Raw genomic sequence first — 12,199 nt, 5'->3', positions numbered from 1 at the left:
ACAAATCACCAACTTCATATGGAAGGGAAAGAAGCCTCGGATAAGTAAAGCATAAGAAAGTGGGAGGCCTCGCTCTACCTGATTTCAGAACATATTTTACAACCGCAGTAGTCAAAATAGCCTGGTACTAGTACAACAGGCACATAGACCAATAGAACAGAATTGAGAACCCAGATATAAATCTATCCACGTATGAGCAGCTGATATTTGACAAAGGCCCAGTGTCAGTTAATTGGGGAAAAGATATTCTTTTGAACAAATGGTGCTGGCATAACTGGATATCCATTTGCAAAAAAATGAAACAGGACCCATCCCTCACACCATGCCCAAAAACTAACTCCAAGTGGATCAAAGACCTAAACATAAAGACTAAAACAATAAAGACCATGGAAAAAAAAATAGGGACAATGTTAGGAACCCTAATTCAAGGCATGAACAGAATACAAAATAGTACCAAAAATGATGAAGAGAAACCAGGTAACTGGGAGCTCCTAAAAATCAAACACCTATGCTCATCTAAAGACTTCACCAAAAGAGTAAAAAGACCACCTACAGATTGGGAAAGAATTTTCAGGTATGACATCTCTGACCAGCGCCTGATCTCTATAATCTATATGATTCTGTTAAAACTCAACCACAAAAAGACAAACAACCCAATCAAGAAGTGGGCAAAGGATATGAACACGCACTTCACTAAAGAAGATATTCAGGCAGCTAACAGATACATGAGAAAATGCTCTCCATCATTAGCTATTAGAGAAATGCTAATTAAAACTACTTTGAGATTCCATCTCACTCCAACAAGGTGGGCATTAATCCAAAAAACACAAAATAATAAATGTTGGAGAGGCTGCGGAGAGATTGGAACTCTTATACACTGCTGGTGGGAATGTAAAATGGTACAACCACTTTGGAAATCTATCTGGCGTTTTCTTAAAAAGTTAGAAATAGAACTACCATACAACCCAGAAATCCCACTCCTTGGAATATACCCTAGAGAAATAAGAGCCTTCCCACGAACAGATACATGCAATTTTTTTTATGTTTATTGAAGCTCCGTTTACAAGAGCAAAAAGCTGGAAGCAACCAAGGTCTCCATCAATGGAAGAATGGTTAAATAAATTGTGGTATATTCACACAATGGAATACTACGCATCGATAAAGAACAGTGACGAATCTCTGAAACATTTCATAACATGGAGGAACGTGGAAGGCATTATGCTGAGTGAAATTAGTCAGAGGCAAAAGGACAAGTATTGTATAAGAGCACTACTATAAGATCTTGAGAAATAGTGTAAACTGAGAAGAACACATACTTTTGTGGTTATGAGGGGAGGAGGGAGGGAGGGTGGGAGAGGGTTATTTAGTGATTAGTAGATAAGAACTACTTTAGGTGAAGGGAAGGACAATGCTCAATACATGGAAGGTCAGCTCAACTGGACTGGACCAAAAGCAAAGATGTTTCTAGGATAAACTGAATGCTTCAAAGGTCAGCGGAGCAAGGGCGCGGGTTTGGAGACTATGGCTCAAGGGGACTTCTAAGTCAATTGGCAAAATAAAACTATTATGAAAACATTCTGCATCCCACTTTGAAAGGTGGTGTCTGGGGTCTTAAATGCTAACAAGTGGCCATCTAAGATGCATCAATTGGTCTCAACCCACCTGGATCAAAGGAGAATGAAGAACACCAAGGTCACACGATAACTATGAGCCCAAGAGACAGAAAGGGCCACATGAACCAGAGACTTACATCATCCTGAGACCAGAAGAACTAGATGGTACCTGGCCACAACCGATGACTGCCCTGACAGAGAGCACAACAGAGACCCCTGAGGGAGCAGGAGATCAGTGGGATGCAGACCCCAAATTCTAATAAAAAGACCAGACTTAATGGTCTGACTGAGACTAGAGGAATCCTGGCGGTCATGGTCCCCAAACCTTCTGTTGGCCCAGGACAGGAACCATTCCCAAAGACTACTCATCAGACATGGAAGGGACTGGACAATGGGTTGGAGAGAGATGCTGATGAAGAGTGAGCTACTTGTATCAGGTGGACACTTGAGACTGTGTTGGCATCTCCTGTCTGGAGGGGAGATAGGAGGGTAGAGAGGGTTAGAAACTGGCAAAATTGTCACGAAAGGAGAGACTGTAAGGGCCGACTCATTAGGGGGAGAGTAAGTGGGAGTATGAAGTAAGGTGTATATAAGCTTATATGTGACAGACTGACTTGATTTGTAAACGTTCACTTAAAGCTCAATAAAAATTATTTAAAAAAAAAAGAAATGAAAAGATGGGCCACAGGCTGGAAGAACATATATTTTTATAATGTTATCAACAAAGGACTTGTATCTCACCTGTAGTTCAATGACACAAATAACCCAATTTTAAATAAGAAGAAATTTTTTAATGAAACTGCAGAAGTTATTTGGATTGCAATATATCACATGAAAAGATGCTTGACATCAAGTAAAAAATGAAAGTGAAAACCACCTGTTGTTGTTGTTAGGTGCCATTGAGTTGGTTCCGACTCATAGCAACCCCATGCACAACAGAACGAAACACTCCCTGGTCCTGAGCCATGCTTACAATTGTTGTTATGCTTAAGCTCATTGTTTCAGCCACTGTGTGAATCCACCTCGTTGAGGGTCTTCATCTTTTCTGCTGACCCTGTACTCTGCCAAGCATCTAGAGCAGCTAAAATTAAAAATGCTGACTATCCCAAGTGTTGACAAGGATGTGTAGAACTGGAACTCTTATATGTTAGATGTTAATGTGAAATGGTACAACTACTTTGGGAAAGAATTTAGCAGTTTCTTAGGAAGTTTTTTTTTTTAAACATACATCTACAATATGATCCAACCATTATTCATCTTGCTACATATATAAATAATGGATAAATAAAAACCATATTGCCCCACAAAGACATGTGTACAAATGACCCTACCACTTTAACTGTAAAAGCCCAAAACTAGAAATAACTCAAATTTCCATTAACAGGCAAATGCATAAATAAATTGTGGTTTACCTTATAATTGAATGTAATAAAAAAGAATGAAATACAACAACATGGATGGATCACAAAATGATTATGCTGAGTAAAAGAAGTAACGCCCACTCTTGAAAAAAGTACGTCCTGTATTAGTTTTCTAAAAAATAAAATCTAATCTACAATGACAGAAATTAATGATTCTTTACATGGCGGGGTTGGTTAGGAGCAAGGGATTACAAAAGATCAGGAGAAAATTCATAGGGGTCATGAATATGCTTGATTTCTCGATTTAGGTAGTAATTTCAGGGGTATATGTATATGTCAGAACTTATTAAAGACTTTTTTTTATTAAAGACTACACTTTAATTTTACTCAGTTTATTGAGTGCCAAATATACCTCAATAATGCTGTAAAAATTTTAGTTCAGACTTTAGTCTTATTATTGATATCTTTGTTCTACTTTGGTATTTTCAGATTTTATTAATTAATATCCAATAAAAAATACCCAATGACGAGGTGTTTTTTTTTAATTTTCTTGCATCTGTTTATTCTCAAACATAGCGTCAGTCTTGATTTCTTTAGATTTTGTCCCAGATTGCTCAGTTAATGTAAAAAAGGATTTTAATTAAATAAAATTTAATTTATAGTAATTTTTTATAGTTGCATTTCAGTAAGTTGATAACAGAATCCTAATTACTCTCTACTTTGTAAAATAATTTATTAAAAACATACACAATGAAATTTTAAAGAGTTGGTTGAAATTCTGACTTAAGACATCCTGACTTAAGCTGCTCATATAATCTTGATTTTTTTCCTCAAGAAAAAGGGAATCTATGAAGATTATATTAGTTAATATTAAACTGAAAAATACATGCCATGTACATTGTTGTTGTTGTTGTTGTTAGGGGCCCTCAAGTCAGTTCTGACTCAGTGACCCCATGTACAATAAACAAAACACTGCCCAGTCCTGCGCCATCCTCAAAATCATTGTTATACCTGAGCCCATTGTTGCAGCCACTTCCTCAACCATCTTGCTGAGGGTCTTCGTCTCTTTTGCCAACCCTCTATTTTTCCAAGCATGATATCCTTCTCCAGGGACTGATCCCCCCTGACAACATGTCCAATGTATGTAAACTGAAGTTTCTCCATCCTTGCCTCTAAAGAGCAGCCTGGTTGTACTTCTTCCAAGACAGATTTGTTTGTTCTTTGGGCAGTCCATGGCATAGTCAATATTCTTCACCAATACCGTAATCCAAAGGCATCATTTCTTCCTTGGTTTCCTTTTTCAATGCCCAGCTCTTGAATGCATATGACACAACTGGAAACACCATGGCTGGGGTCGGGTACACTTCATCCTTAAAGTGACATCTTTGTTTAGGACACTTTAAAGATGTCCTTTGCACCAGATTTGCCCAATGCAATACATCGTTTGATCTCTTGACTGATGCTTCCATGGGCATTGATTGTGGATCCAAGTAAAATGAAATCCTTGGCAGCGTCAATCTTTTCTCCATTTATCTAGATGTTGTTTATTGATCCAGTTGTGAGCATTTTTGTTTTCTTCATGGTGAAGTGCAATCCACACTGAAGGCTGTGGTCTTTGATCTTCATCAGGAAGTGCTTCAAGTCCTGTTCACTTTCAGCAAGCAAGCTTGTGTCATCTGTATATTGCAGGTTGTTAATGAGTTTTCCTCCAATTCTGATGCCACATTGTTTTTCATATAGCCTGGCTTCTTGGATTTTTTGCTCAGCATACAGTTTGAATAACTACGGTGAAAGCATGCACCTTTCCTGATGTTAAACCATGCAGTATCTCTTTGTTCTGTTCAAGCAACTGCCACTTGATCTATGCACAGGTTATTTACGAGCACAATTAAGTGTTCTGGAACTCCCGTTCTTGGCTATGTTATCCACAATTCAATATGATTCACACAGTTGAATGCGTTTTCATAGTCAATAAAACAAAGATAAACATCTTTCTGGTATTCTCTGCCTTTAAATAGGATCCATCAGACACGAGCAATGATTTCCCTTGTTCCATGTCCTCCTCTGAATCTCGCTTGAATTTCTGGCAGTTCCCTGTCAATGTACTGCTGCAACCCCTTGAGAATGATGTTCAGCAAAATTTTACCTGTATGTGATACTAATGATATCGTTTGATAATTTCCACATTTGGTTGGATCATCTTTCTTTGGAATAGGCAAAAATATGGATCTCTTTCAGTCATTTGGCCAGGTATCTGTCTTCCTAATTTCTTGGCATAGACAAGTGAGCACTTCTGGCTCTGTATCAGTTTGTTGAAGTATTTCAATTGGTATTCCTTCAATTCCTGGAGACTTCTTTTTCACCAATGTCTTGAGTGTATCTGGGACTTCTTCCTTTAGTACCATCAGTTCTTAGTGTATGCTACCTCCTGAAATTGTTGAATGTCGACCAATTCTTTTTGGTACGGTGAATCTGTGTATTCCTCCTGTCTTCTTTTGATGTTTCTGCATCGTTCTGTGTTTTGCCCATAGAATCCTTCACTGTTTCAACTAGAGTCTTGAATGTTTCCTTCAATTCTTTCAGCTTGAGAAATACCCAGAGTGTTTTTTCCTTTTGGTTTTCTAACTCCAGATCTTTGCACGTCATTATAATACTTTGTGTTCTTGAACCACCCTCTGAAATCCACATCATAAAGATCAACTCTGCTTTGAGGAGGTACCTTTCCCCCAGTTGTATTTTGAGCACCTTGCAACCTGAGACACTCATCTTCTGGCACTATATCAGACAATGTTCTGCTGATACTCATAAGGTTTTCACCGGCTAATTTTTTTTTTCCCCTGAAATAGGTTGCCAGGTCTTCTTTCTAGTTCTGTTTTAGTCTGGAAGCTCAGTTGAAACCTGTCTACCATGGGTTACCGTGCTGGTATTTCAATACTGGTGGCATATCTTCCAGCACCAGAGCAACACACAAGCCCCCACAATATAACAAACTGACAGAGGTGTGGGGCTGTCAAGCCCCAAGCACATAGTAAATATTCAACATGTATTAGGTAATAATATTAAAACATTTTAAAATACGCACTTAAAATATCTAAATTGTAATTGGTAAAAACAACAGCAGAGATAAAAAGGTCAATACTCATCTTTGTCATTCTTTCAAACTCCCATCTGTTTAACTGCAGTGCCTTGGTTATTCATTTGTTCACATGTGATGGCCCTTCCCACAAAGGAAAGCACACAGCCTTCTTAAACTTCTTCAAAACGTATTAACTCACTGTCCCATTTTATGATCATTGATCTATCATATACTAAAAAAAAAAAAAAAAAAGCTTGCAGAGTTTATTTCTATTTGCATGTTAATATTACAAATCAAAACATATCCCTTTTAATTCTCATTTGCTGCAAATGATGCATTACGCATAGGGGTGATTTCATTGGTATAGATATCAGGAATTTAGGGATCTGAGTAAACAACAATTAAGAAATTGAAATGGGGGCAGTAGTGCTCCAGTGGTAGAACTTTTGCCTTCCATGCAGAAGAGTTAGTTTTTACTCATGACCAATGCATCCCCCAAGTGTCAGTTGTGGTTTGTTGCTAATATGCTGAACAGCAGTGCTTCAAGACTAAGATGGACTAAGAAGAAAGGCCTGGAGATCTACTTTTGAAAATCTGCCAGTGAAAACCTTGTGGATCTTATGGTCTGATCCACAACCATCACACAATAGAACATAATTCTGTTCTATCGTGCATGGGGTCAACCTGGAGTCTGGGGTGGGCTTGAAGGCAGCTATAGGGTCGCTATGAGTCAGAATCGACTCAACGGCAGTGAGTTTGGTTTCTTTGGTTTTAACAGCTACAATAGCATGAAAATATATTTTCAAGCAAATGAGCCTGTTGAATGTCTCAAATTTTAAGGCAAGTGACCTACTGCATTATATAAGGCAAAGTCACTGTCAGTAGAAACAATATTTTTAAGGGCTGGTAGAAACCAAAAAGAAAAACAGGCAAGGAGGTTGTGAATATAAAATATTTAATTTATAATTGCAATTTTGTTTCTGAAATGCTTTCTTGGAAAATTTTGTTATAAAATACCAGACTCAGCCTAAAGACCGTCAAAAGAGTTTAATAACTACAAGAACAATAGTGTCCCCAATCTAAATTGCTATTTTAAGTAGGCATGTTAATTGAGAAATGAATATATTTACAATATATTTATTATATTATGTTTACAATAAGAAGAAAAGGCAATATTTGCATTCAGAAAGGGAAGATAGAGTTTGTGTATTTTGATTTAAATTATTATTTTGCTCTCAGTTAAAATGCACCAATATATATTGTAAAACCAGTTAGGCATGGCCCTATGGTTTAACTAGTTGAAATTTTATAAAACTAAATGTACTTTTTCATACTATAAATCATGAATAAGTGTATTTATTCAGAATTTTACTATTTTTAACATGGCTTATTATATATTATTTTCAGCTAACTATAAAATTACAATTTTACTAACATATGCAATTAATGGAGGCTATTATTGACTTCTTCAAAAAAAAATTTTTTTTTTTTTTATTATTATCATTGACTTCTTCACCTACAGAAACTTGAACTACATACTTTAAGCTCAGGTCTTACAACTTAATTTTTGTTAGGATTTAAAGGATATTTAATTAGAAAATTACCTAATTTTACTGAAAACAAATTTTAGCAAAATTACCTAAAGGCAATATATACATGAATAAAAACAAGACAAGTTATAATCACATTGCTTACTTTGTTTAAACTGTCTCTTGCAAAGCTATATGCATATAAACTAATGTGTTGCAGAATATTGGAATTCTATAGGGTCATTATGAATTGGGCTCAACTCTACAGCATTTACAGGTTTGTATGCAGATTAGCAGGAGAATGAAAGAATATAGGCATTGACCAATCACTGGAAAGTTACTTTTTTATTATAGATTTTTATGAAAATGTTCAATGTGTCAAGTCAGTTACCCTCCCTTATATGCCCTGATGTGATCATTTTTAATATTTAGCTTGCTTACATAAGCATATAACAACACTTGTTCTCTTTTTAATTAAATCTATTTTCCAAATCATTTATCTCATTGTGTTGAATAACCTATTACATGGCATTGATATAATTTACAGAACCATTCTTCTATTGGAAGATATAATCTTGTATCTAAACTTCTGCCACTACCTACAAAGTTGATTACCATGGGCTTTTTGATACATGACTATCTATTTTTTTCTTTCTTTTTTCTTTTTATTAGGATCTTATTAGTTGGAGCAAAAGTATAATAAATAAACTACAACATATTAGCGATTTAACCCAACTATGGTTAATTTCTCACTCCTCTTTTTTTTTTTTTTTTTTCTAAGGATACTGAATGGATGAACCAAACAGTGAGGCAACTTCCTCCATGCAGTTATTCAGGGGCCCAGAATGAATAAAGCTCTACCATCTCTTGCATGTGTTTTCCAAAATTTCAAGGAGATTCATCTCAATTACAGAATAACCAGAATGTGAAAGAACACGAAAGATTATCTGTTGAAGATATTTATGAATTAGGTCTAAAGTCACCTCTTTAAGGAATAATTGTAAATGCAGATATTATTAATCTTTCAGATATCGTTTTGCCAGTTTTTTTTACCTTGCTGTATTCTGAAATTCTTGCCTTCACAGATGAAAATATCCAGATAATCTATCCGAGACCATTTTTAGAATGAGACTTCTTAAGATAGTTATTAGACTATTGCTGCAGTTAGTTGAAATCTAAATTTATCACATTTGGTGATTATGGCACAAGTGGTTTAGAATATGTCTGATTGATGGAATTAAATTAAGAGTGAAACACATGGGCACATCTGTTGGTGACTGACAAGAAGCACAGCTATATCCAGGTATCTCATAAAAAGTCAAAATACCCACTATGGTAATTTCTGTATAGTTGATACCCCCAGGAGGAAAAGGGTGTTAACGATATTCTGTGGAACCCACAGATGCTGAGACAAACTTCTACCCTTATCCCCTGAGTCTGTGAGACTGAGGCTTACCCAACCTTTATTTTACCATGGCTCATCTTTGACTGACCTTATATGCCAACACTTTTAGGAGCAATAAAATATAAGTAGGATAGTCTAACTGAATGTGTGTTATTAAAAATCATAACGTAAAATAACATGATCTTAAGCAGATCTTTTTTGGGTCCATTATTAGAGAGATCATTCTTAGGGATCAAAAATATATTTCTACCTAGTCTTGACACTTTTTGGTATTCATCAAGACTCATTATTCATTTGGGGAGTTAAATTATTTCAATCTCATATTGCTGATATTATGACACAGTTCTTTTTGTAAATTTTATTAGATTCTTGAGAGCTATCTTACCTTGTGTTACCTGTTGTTGTTAGTTAGTTGTTAGGTGCCATCGAGTCAGTTTCTACTCATAGTGACCCTGTGTGTTATAACACTGCCCAATCCTGCACCATGCCCACAATGGTTGTTGTGCTTGAGCCCATTGTCGCAGCCACTGTGTCAGTCCATCTTGTTGAGGGTCTTCCTCTTTTTCCTTGACCCTGTACTTTACCAAGCATGATGTTCTTCTCCAGAGATTATTCCCTCCTGACAACATGTCCAAAGTATGTAAGATGCAGTCTCGCCATCCTTGCTTCTAAGGAACTTTCTGCTTGTACTTCTTCCAAGACAGATTTGATTGTTCTTTTGTCAGTCCATGGTATATTCAATATTCTTCACCAACACCATGATTCAAAGGAGTCAAGTCTTTTTCAGTCTTTCTTATTCATGGTCCACCTTTTGCATGCATATGATGCTATCGAAAATACAATGGCTTGGGTCAGGAGCACCTTAGTCTTCAAGGTGACATCTTTGCTTTTCAACACTTTAAATTGTTCATTTGCAGCAGGTTTGCCCAATGCAATGTGTCTTTTGATTTCTTGACTGCTGCTTCCCTGGGTGTTGATTGTGGATACAAGTAAAATGAAATCCTTGACAACTTCAATCTTTTCTCCATTTATCCTGATGTTGTTTATTGGTCCAGTTGTGAAGATTTTTGTTTTCTTTATGTTGAGGTACAATCCATACTGAAGACTGTGGTCTTTGACCTCCATCAGCAAGTGCTTCGAGTCCTCTCCACCTGTGTTACCTGAGAAGAGTTATTCTATGGATTTGTTTTGTTAATTGGGTTCTAAACAACTGTTTGAGCTCTCTTGACATAATAACAAGAGTACAATTAAAAATGTATTTGCTGTATATGACATTAAATTTAATGAAATCTGGGTGAAATTAAATTATAATTGGACCAATAATGGTATTAGACTTTAGATTTTGATATGAATTACACCTAACTACCTTGAAGCTGTGCTGTTATCTTTAAAATGAACTATAGCAACAAATATTCTGAAATACTACAGTACTGTAAAGAAGAAAAACTACTTATTAATAATAAGATCTGTGATATTTGATTAGAAGGTAAGTATTTGCTTTCACAGTCTCTGAGTCAGGTGCTAAAAATGTTTAGTAGACATTAGGTTTTCTGTCAAAACTCATCAGATATTCTCTGAACCAATGAATTTCCAATTCATATCCTCTCCTCCTGGGCTGATTAACTGAAAATCATTCAGCTGAAATACTGTTGTTCTTCCTCTCTGTACCACTGTTTTATACACATGATTTGATCTGCATAAGAAAAAAAAACCTTCATAAACACTATTTCAAAAGTAGAGTATATAAATAAAATAAATGCGTATATTGAAGACCTAATTAATCAGCTAAACAATTCTGGTTATAGTAGTAAACATATAAAGTAAGTTTTTTGTGTTTCCATTTAAAATCCTCTCAAGATTTATATTTTTGCATTGTCTAATCTAATAGCTTATAGAACACACAGAACTCCTGCAGATCAATGCAACAATTTTCAGACCCGTCACAGTATATGGGAGGAAAATAATTTAAATTATTTCAGCACTTTTCTAGGAAGCACCTTCAAATTTAAAGAAGTGATTCCTAGTAAAAGGGAAGTTTGTCAAATTCATTTTCTGACTTTTTAGATCATTTCTTATGGACTACACCACAGAGTGTTCATTTTAAAAATAAAATCAATATTCACATGAAGTTATTTTAGATTGTTTATTTATGTTGTGCATTTGATGCACTTTTAAGATTTCTAGATCTTTTTTATAAAATATCCGGTGAGGATATGCTGTAAGTTCTATTTTACAAATCTCTAATATGTGTTTCAGAGAGTGTTAATAACTTACCCAAAATCACAGGACCATATGTATGGCAGTTTCACCATTGACATCCAGGGTTTCTCATTCTATTTTTAATTATCCTTTTGTATGTATCCTTTTTTTTATGTATCCACATTAGATACTTCAGTCACATTAAATAAAATGTATGCTGATCACCTTGAACATGGAACATGAAAAAAATGTATTTATGTCTCTCCCCCAAAAAGAATTCAAAATCTCAAGTGTAGAATTTGCAAAATAAGTAGTAGAGAAGAGCTCAGTAAGTGTGGCTGCATATAAGCTATATAAGGAAGAAAGAGTAATTCAGAAACTTCAGGAAACGAACAACAAAAAAAGACAAGAGAATACAAGAAAGAAATCTAAGGGAATCTAGTAGTTTATAGTTATCTATAGTTTATTACTATTATTTATTATAGTAATTTAATAAATTATATTTATTACTACTATTTATTACTTTGCCCAATATGTAAGAATTCTAACACATTCTGTCTGGTATAATTTCTCAGTTTATAACAAGCCCATCATTATTATTCTTGTATAATAATATTTAAAATTAAAAAAAAAAGATTATTTAAAATAAAGAAATGATCAATGCCATGATGAACCTTTTTAGAATAAATTGGCTGCTCTTCAAACATAACAGGAGAATTACCTGGATTTATTCCCTTTTACTCCTAAGAATCTGTCAATAAGCCATTAATGGGGAGTAAAGAAGAAGAAGGAGAAGAGGAGGTGGAGAGGGAAAAGGTGAGGAAAGGAGGGGAAAAGGGGGATAAGTATAATAAAGGAAGACAGAAAGGAAGGAAATAAAGAAGGATGGAAGGAAGGAAGAGAAGGACGGAAGGAGGAAGGGAGGAAGAAAGAAAAAAGTCAAAATGGGAGAGAGGTCCTTTGTAGATTAAACTGTCAACATGCATGACTAACACAGAAAACTTTTGGAAGATTGG

The 12,199-nt window shown here is 35.3% G+C and overlaps 1 long non-coding RNA gene across 1 annotated transcript; it reads right to left on the bottom strand.

Annotated features, from left to right (window-relative positions):
* Positions 1-1,634: 1,634 nt before the first annotated feature.
* On the bottom strand, positions 1,635-11,451 carry LOC135228648 (uncharacterized). The gene is made up of 3 exons (XR_010319368.1): positions 11,259-11,451; positions 9,370-10,144; positions 1,635-6,282 (listed from the first exon to the last, which is right to left on the bottom strand). It is a non-coding gene; the product is annotated as an uncharacterized LOC135228648 (long non-coding RNA).
* Positions 11,452-12,199: the final 748 nt, after the last annotated feature.

Source organism: Loxodonta africana, chromosome 25 (assembly GCF_030014295.1).
Source record: "Loxodonta africana isolate mLoxAfr1 chromosome 25, mLoxAfr1.hap2, whole genome shotgun sequence".
NCBI lineage: Eukaryota > Metazoa > Chordata > Mammalia > Proboscidea > Elephantidae > Loxodonta > Loxodonta africana.
Note: the sequence above shows the minus strand (reverse complement) of the source record. Positions and strands in the feature narration are given on the sequence as shown.